The following is a 6,791-nucleotide window of genomic DNA, read 5'->3' as shown; positions in this document are numbered from 1 at the left end:
AAAGTACAAAAATTAGCCGGGCGTGGTGGCACACACCTATAATCCCAGCTACTCAGGGAGCTGAGACAGGAGAATCGATCGAACCCGGGAGGTGGAGGTTGCAGTGAGCCGAGATCGCACCACTGCGCTCCAGCCTGGGCGACAGAGCGAGACTGTTTCAGAAAACAAACAAACAAAAACCAAAAACAAAACAAAGGTTAAAGCTCCATCCTGCCTATTAGTAGTTTTTACAGGAATCTGCCCCAAACTGCCGTTATCAGCAGAGACCTCTTTTGTCACAAAATACAGTGAAATCTTCATGGGTTCCCCTCGCTCAAGTACCCACCAGGGCAAAGGAAGCCATTGGCACACCACATAGTAAGTTTGAAAGAAGAGAGAAACCCCAAAAGAAGAGCTTGTTTTAACTGTGGACTTCAAAATCTTATTGACAGCCAGGCGCGGTGGCTCATGCCTGTAATCCCAGCACTTCGGGAGTCCAAGGCGGGTGGATCACTTGAGGTCAGCAGTTCGAGACCAGCCTAGCCAACAGGGCAAAACCCCAACTCTACCAAGAATGTAAAAAATTACCCAGGCATGGTAGCGCATGCCTGTAGTCCCAGCTACTTAAGAGGCGGGGCAGGAGAATCGCTTGAACCCAGGAGGCGGAGGTTGCTGTGAGCCAAGATCGTACCACTACACTCCAGCCTGGGTGACAGAGTGAGACTCTGTCTCAAAAAAAAAAAAAAAAGTATTGACATTGTCACCTGCCATTGCATCTTACAAACTTTGTTAACATAAACAGGATTTTTTACTCCAATGCCCTATAAATTATGATGGGGTTTACATCCCAATAAACGCATTGTAAGTTGAAAACATCATTAAGTTGAAAAATGCATGTAACGCACCTAACCTACGGAACATCATAGCTTAGCCTGGCCTACCTTACACATGCTCAGAACACCTACATTAGCCTACAGTCGGCAAAATCATCTGGTACCACGGTACACTGCAGAGTATCAGCTGTTTACCCTCATGATGCTGCAGCTGACCTGGTAGCTCACTCCACCTGCCCAACATTGTAGAAAGCATCCTACTGCCAGGCATGGTGGACTCACGTGTGTAATCCCAGCACTTTGGGAGGCCAAGGCAGGCAGATCACGAGGTCAGGAGTTCAAGACCAGCTTGGCCAATGTGGTGAAACTCCATTTTACTAAAAATACAAAAATAAGCCAGGCATGGTGGCATGCACCTGTAATCCCAGCTACTCGGGAGGCAGAGATAAAGAATCGCTTGAACCTGGGAGGCAGAGGTTGCAGTGAGCCAAGATCACGCCACTGCACTCCAGCTTGGGTGACAGAACAAGACTCTGTCACAGAAGGAAGGAAGGAAGGAAGGAAGGAAGGAAGGAAGGAAGGAAGGAAGGAAGGAAAGAAAGAAAGGAGGGAGGGAGGGAGGGAGGGAGGGAAGGAAGGAGGGAGGGAAGAGAGAGAGAAAGAAAGAGAAAGAGAGAAAGAAAGAAAGGAAGGAAGGAAGGAAGGAGGGAGGGAAGAGAGAGAAAGAGAGAAAGAAAGAAAGAGGGAGAGAGAAAGAAAGAGAAAGAAAGAAAGAAAGAAAGAAAGAAAGAAAGAAAGAAAGAAAGAAAGAAAGAACGAAAGAAAGAAAGAAAAGGGAAGGGAAGGGAGGAAGGGTAGGAAGAAACCATCCTGCTGTATATTCCTAGCACAGGGAAAGATCATAATTCAAAATTCAAAAAAGTACAGTTGCCGCTGAAGGCATGTTACTTTTGCACCATCATACAGTCAAAACCGTCGAAAGTGAACCATCGTAAATTGGAGATCGTCTGTATTGAAGCTGAAGGAGGAGATCTTGGTTGCCCATCTCTGGGAAGGCACTGGACTGATTTACAGAGAGGCCAGGCCAGCTCTTCCGCAGCTCTTCTATTCAGGAGGAAAGAGACTGCAGGGAGTTCTCAGTAAAACAATGACTGCTACTCTCACCTTCTCCTGAGTCATCCTTTCCTATTGATTCGCCTTCTTTACCTCTGAGCATCATGAAGTCTCAGAATAACAAAGGCTGTGGATTTTCAAGTTTAGATGAAACCAGCAAATGCACTTGAAGAGTCTAAAACAAATGGCCTTTTGAGATCACATCCACCTTTTCACCTATGGCATGATTGGTTGTAAACCTGGATGATGGCTTTCACTGTTGTCCTCAAATTCTACCTTCTTCACAGGCATGGTTCAAACCCAGTTCATTCCGCACACTACAGCCCCCAGCAGACTCCCTGGCACAGAGCAGATCATCAATACTCATGTGTATTTTGTTCAACCAAGACCTCCCAGGCATCTATGTGCCAAGCACTGAGCTGGGAACTGCACTACTCTTTTTTTTGTTTTTGTTTGTCTTTTTGAGAAGGAGTCTCGCTCTGTCGCCCAGGCTGGAGTGCAGTGGTGCGATCTCGGCTCACTGCAACCTCCGCCACCTGAGTTCAAGTAATTCTCCTGCCTCAGCTTCCCGAGTAGCTGGGATTACAGGCACACACTGCCACGCCTGGCTAATTTTTGTATTTTTAGTAGAGACGGGGTCTCACCATGTTGGCCAGGATGGTCTCTATCTCTTGATTTCATGATTCATCCGCCTCGGCCTCCCAAAGTGCTGGGATTACAGGCATGAGCCACCATGCCTGGCCTTTCTGTTTGTTTGTTTGTTTGTTTTTGTTTCATTTTGTTTTGTTTTGAGACAGGGTCTCACTCTGTTGCCCAGGCTGGAATGCAGTGGCGCAATCTTGGCTCACTGCAACCTCCGCCTCCCAGGCTCAAGTGAGTCTCCTGCCTCCGTCTCCTGAGTAGCTGGGATTACAGGCACGCGCCACCATGCCCGGCTAATTTTTGTATTTTCAGTAGAGACAGGGTTTTGCCATGTTGGCCAGGCTGGTTTTGAATTCCTGACCTCAGGTGATCCATCCGCCTCGGCTTCCCAAAGTGCTGGAATTACAGGCATGACCACCGCACCCAGCCCCTGGCCTGCACTACCTTTTAATGTTGTTACAGACCAGGAACTGGCCACTTTCAAAGACTTTTAAAGGAGCAGGTTGGTCACAACTAGAAAATTATTTCCATAAAGGAGTATTAACTCTGACTTCGTATCTGTTGGAAGATTTGCATTCAGTTATGAACCTGGTCTTTGATCAAATTCCAACGTCAGCAATCAAATTGGGCCATCTGAGATACTTGAAGGTTGACTGTTGTTTTTGTTTTTGTTTGTTTTTGAGATGGAGTCTCGATCTGGTTGCCTAGGCTGGAGTGCAATGACGCAATCTCGGCTCACTGCAACCTCTGCCTCCCGGGCTCAAGCGATTCTCCTTGTAATCCCAAGTAGCTGGGATTACAGGCACACACCACCACTCCCGGCTAATTTTTGTATTTTCAGTAGAGACAGAGTTTCGCCATGTGGGCCCAGCTGATCTCAAACTCCTGACTTCAGGTGATCTGCCCACGTCAGCCTCCCAAAGTACTGGAATTACAGGTGTGAGCCCCTGCACCTGCCCACTTGTGGGTTTTACGGTGGTTTGTCAATTTCTGTCTTTTCTGGCTCTTAACCACACCACGGAGCTGTGGGGGTGTTAAAGGTCAAGCCTCTGCTCTCTTTCCAGCTCCTCAAATGGCCACCTGGCAGCAGAGGGTGAAACGATCTCATTCATCGGAAGACATAGAAGGAAGTTCTAACACAAAACGTGATCTGCAAAATTAAGGCAGCGATTTTCAAGTTTCAATAAAAACCAACAGACATACTTACAGAGCCGAATACATAATGGTAGGAATTATAAAGTCATGAATGCATCTCCCATATGGGAAGTGAAACCCAATTGGCAAACCTCATGAACTAAAGACTGTAAATCTGTTAAAGAAGGAGGCACCTGCTTCCATCGCCGGAAACTTGAGACCGATGTGTTATTTCCCCCTGACATCAGGAACACATAACCTTTTGGTTCCCAAGCATGATACGTTTTTTCTGTTTGCTTGTTTGTTTTGAGACAGAGTCTCACTCTCTTACCCAGGCTGGAGTACAGTGGCAGGATCTCAGCTCACTGCAACCTCCGCCTCCCGGGTTCAAGCGCTTCTCCTGTCTCAGCCTCCCGAGCACCTGGGACTACAGGGGCCTGCCACCACGCCCGGCTAATTTTTGTATTTTTAGTAGAGACGGGGTTTCACTATATTGGTGAGGTAGGTCTCTAACTCTTGACCTCAGGTAATCCACCCATCTTGGCCCCCCAAAATACCGGGATTACAGGCGTGAGCCACTGTGCCCGGCCACGTGATATGTTTCATAGCTTGCAAAACCTGATAAAACGGTCCCCAAGTCCAAGTGATGGTTTCTGTTCTAAGTCCATCCTCTTGGCGTCCCCATCCGTATTCCCATCTGGGCCACACAGTGCCTTTATTGTGTATGTTTCCTAGTGAATTTTTTCACAAGATTAGTTTAGAAGTCTCACATCTTTCTTCTTTTTTTTTCTTTCTTTTTTTTTTTTTTTGAGACAAAGTTTTGCTTTTGTCGCCTAGGCTGGCGTGCAATGGCGCGATTTCAGCTCACCACAACCTCAGCCTCTCAGGTTCAAGCGATTCTCCTGCCTCAGCCTGCTGAGTAGCCGGGATTACAGGTATGCACCATCAAATCCAGCCAATTTTGTATTTTTAGTATAGACGGGGTTTCTCCATGTTGGTCAGGCTGGTCTCAAACTCCTGACCTCAGGTGATCTGCCTGCCTCAGTCTCCTAAAGTGCTGGAATTACAGGTGTGAGCCACCGCGCCCAGACAGAAGTCTCACATCTTAACAGCCCATAAAAGATGCAATTGCACTCACATAGACGTTTTGGCATTTTTGTTTGTTTTTTGAAACAGTCTCACTCTGTGGCCCAGGCTGGAATGCAGTGGCACAATCACAGCTCACTGCAACCTCCACCTCTTGGGCTCAAGCCATCCTCCTACCTCAGCCTCCGGAATAGCTGGGACTACGGATGCACACTACCACACCTGGTTAATGTTTTTATTTTTATTTTTTGTAGAGATGGGAGTGGGCTCCCTATATTGCCTAGGCTGGTCTGGAACTCCTAGACTCAACCAGTCCTCCTGCCTTGGTCTCCCAAAGTGCTGGGATTACAGGCATGAGCCATCCTGCCTGGCCTCCGGATAGTTTTTTGTTTGTTTTTGAGACAGAGTTTCGCTCTTGTCCCTCAGGCTGGAGTGCAACGGTACTATCTCAGCTCACTGCAACCTCCGCCTCCCAGGTTTAAGCAATTCTCCTGCCTCAGCCTCCCGAGCAGCTGAGATTACAGGTGCACGCGCCACCACGCCCGGCTAATTTTGTATTTTAGTAGAGACGGGGCGGGGTGTTTCGTCGTGTTGGCTAGGCTGGTCTCCAACTCCTGACCTCAAGTGATCCGCCTGCCTTGGCCTCCCAGAGTGCTAGGATTACAGGCGTGAACCACCAAGCCCAGAGGTTTTAAAACATCAGAATAAGACCTCCCGCCCTTGTTGGGTGCGGGTCTCAGGTGCTAAGTAGTGGTTGTTACTGGGGAGAAGGCTGTCACCCAGCCCAAGGTACATACTCCTGGAAGAGGCCCAGAGAAGGCAGCTGCCTCACCCTTGGGCAGGGCTGAGGCTGGAGTGGAGACAAAATAGGGAGCCCGGGAGCCACACACCTCCACAGAGTTTGAGTGATGACAGGAAGAGAGGCTTCCCTAACACCTCAGTTCAGGTGGTTTTCTACACCCTGCAACAATCTTGTGAGTAGCACGGTTATATTGCATTGAGTTAAAGGTCGCTGTTAATGTAAAATTTAAAAATGTACTTCCGGGCCGGGCGCAGTGGTTCACGTCAGTAATCCCAGCACTTTGGGAGGCCGAGGCGGGCGGATCACTTGAGGTTAGGAGTCCAGGACCAGCCTGGCCAACATGGTGAAATCCCGTCTCTACTAAAACTACAAAAAACATTAGCCTGGAGTGGTGGTGGGCGCCTGTAATCCCAGCTACTCGGTGAGGCTGAGGCAGGAGAATCACTTGAACCCGGGAGGCAGACGTTGCAACGAGCTGAGATTGCGCCATTGCACTCCAGCTTGTGAGACAGAGCGAGACTCCATCTCAAAAAAAACAAAAAAAAAAAGTACTAACATTTCGGTAACTAGATCTTGGCATTTATTATTTTTTTGATATATCAGGAGCTTTCAAAATTGCAAGTGGCAGCCCGCTTTCTCCACCTAGGAGGGCCCATGCCCCCACGGGTCCCTCTAACTTTTGGGGTCAGTGAGCGGCAGGGCAGGGAAAAATCAATCCAGGAAATTAATACAACTCGGGAATGTGGCCCCTCTTCCCTTGGTCCCCAAAAGGCAGGGATGGAGGAAGCCCTCATGGAGGGCGTGGGCCTCGAGGTCCTCGGGGCCAGCACCAGGCGAGGCAAACAAGGGTTCCAGGACCACAGTCTAAACACCCCCAGGCTACCCTTGCCCTAGCAAAACAGCAAAGCGAGCAGCCAGCTCCACACGCGGTCCCACTCCAGGGTCTCCGGCCCTACGTCGCCAGAGCTCTGGGAGGGCCGCTAGGGGGCGCACCGTGGCCTCCCCGCCTTGTCCGCCCCAGGTGGGGTGACCCCGCCCATTCGGAGGGGCCCGTTTCCCTCCGGCTACGCCCATTCCAGCTGCCCGGCCCCGCCTCCTCCCCGCCCACCTCGGCCGCCTCAGTGGGAGCCGCCCCGCCCACCCCGGCCCGGGCCCGCTCACCAGGCCGCCTCAGGTGGGGCCGCCCCGCCCCTCCGGCCCCG

Source organism: Rhinopithecus bieti, unplaced genomic scaffold (genome assembly GCF_001698545.2).
Source record: "Rhinopithecus bieti isolate Rb0 unplaced genomic scaffold, ASM169854v2 scaffold_62057, whole genome shotgun sequence".
Lineage (NCBI taxonomy): Eukaryota > Metazoa > Chordata > Mammalia > Primates > Cercopithecidae > Rhinopithecus > Rhinopithecus bieti.
This window is presented reverse-complemented; position numbering follows the sequence as displayed.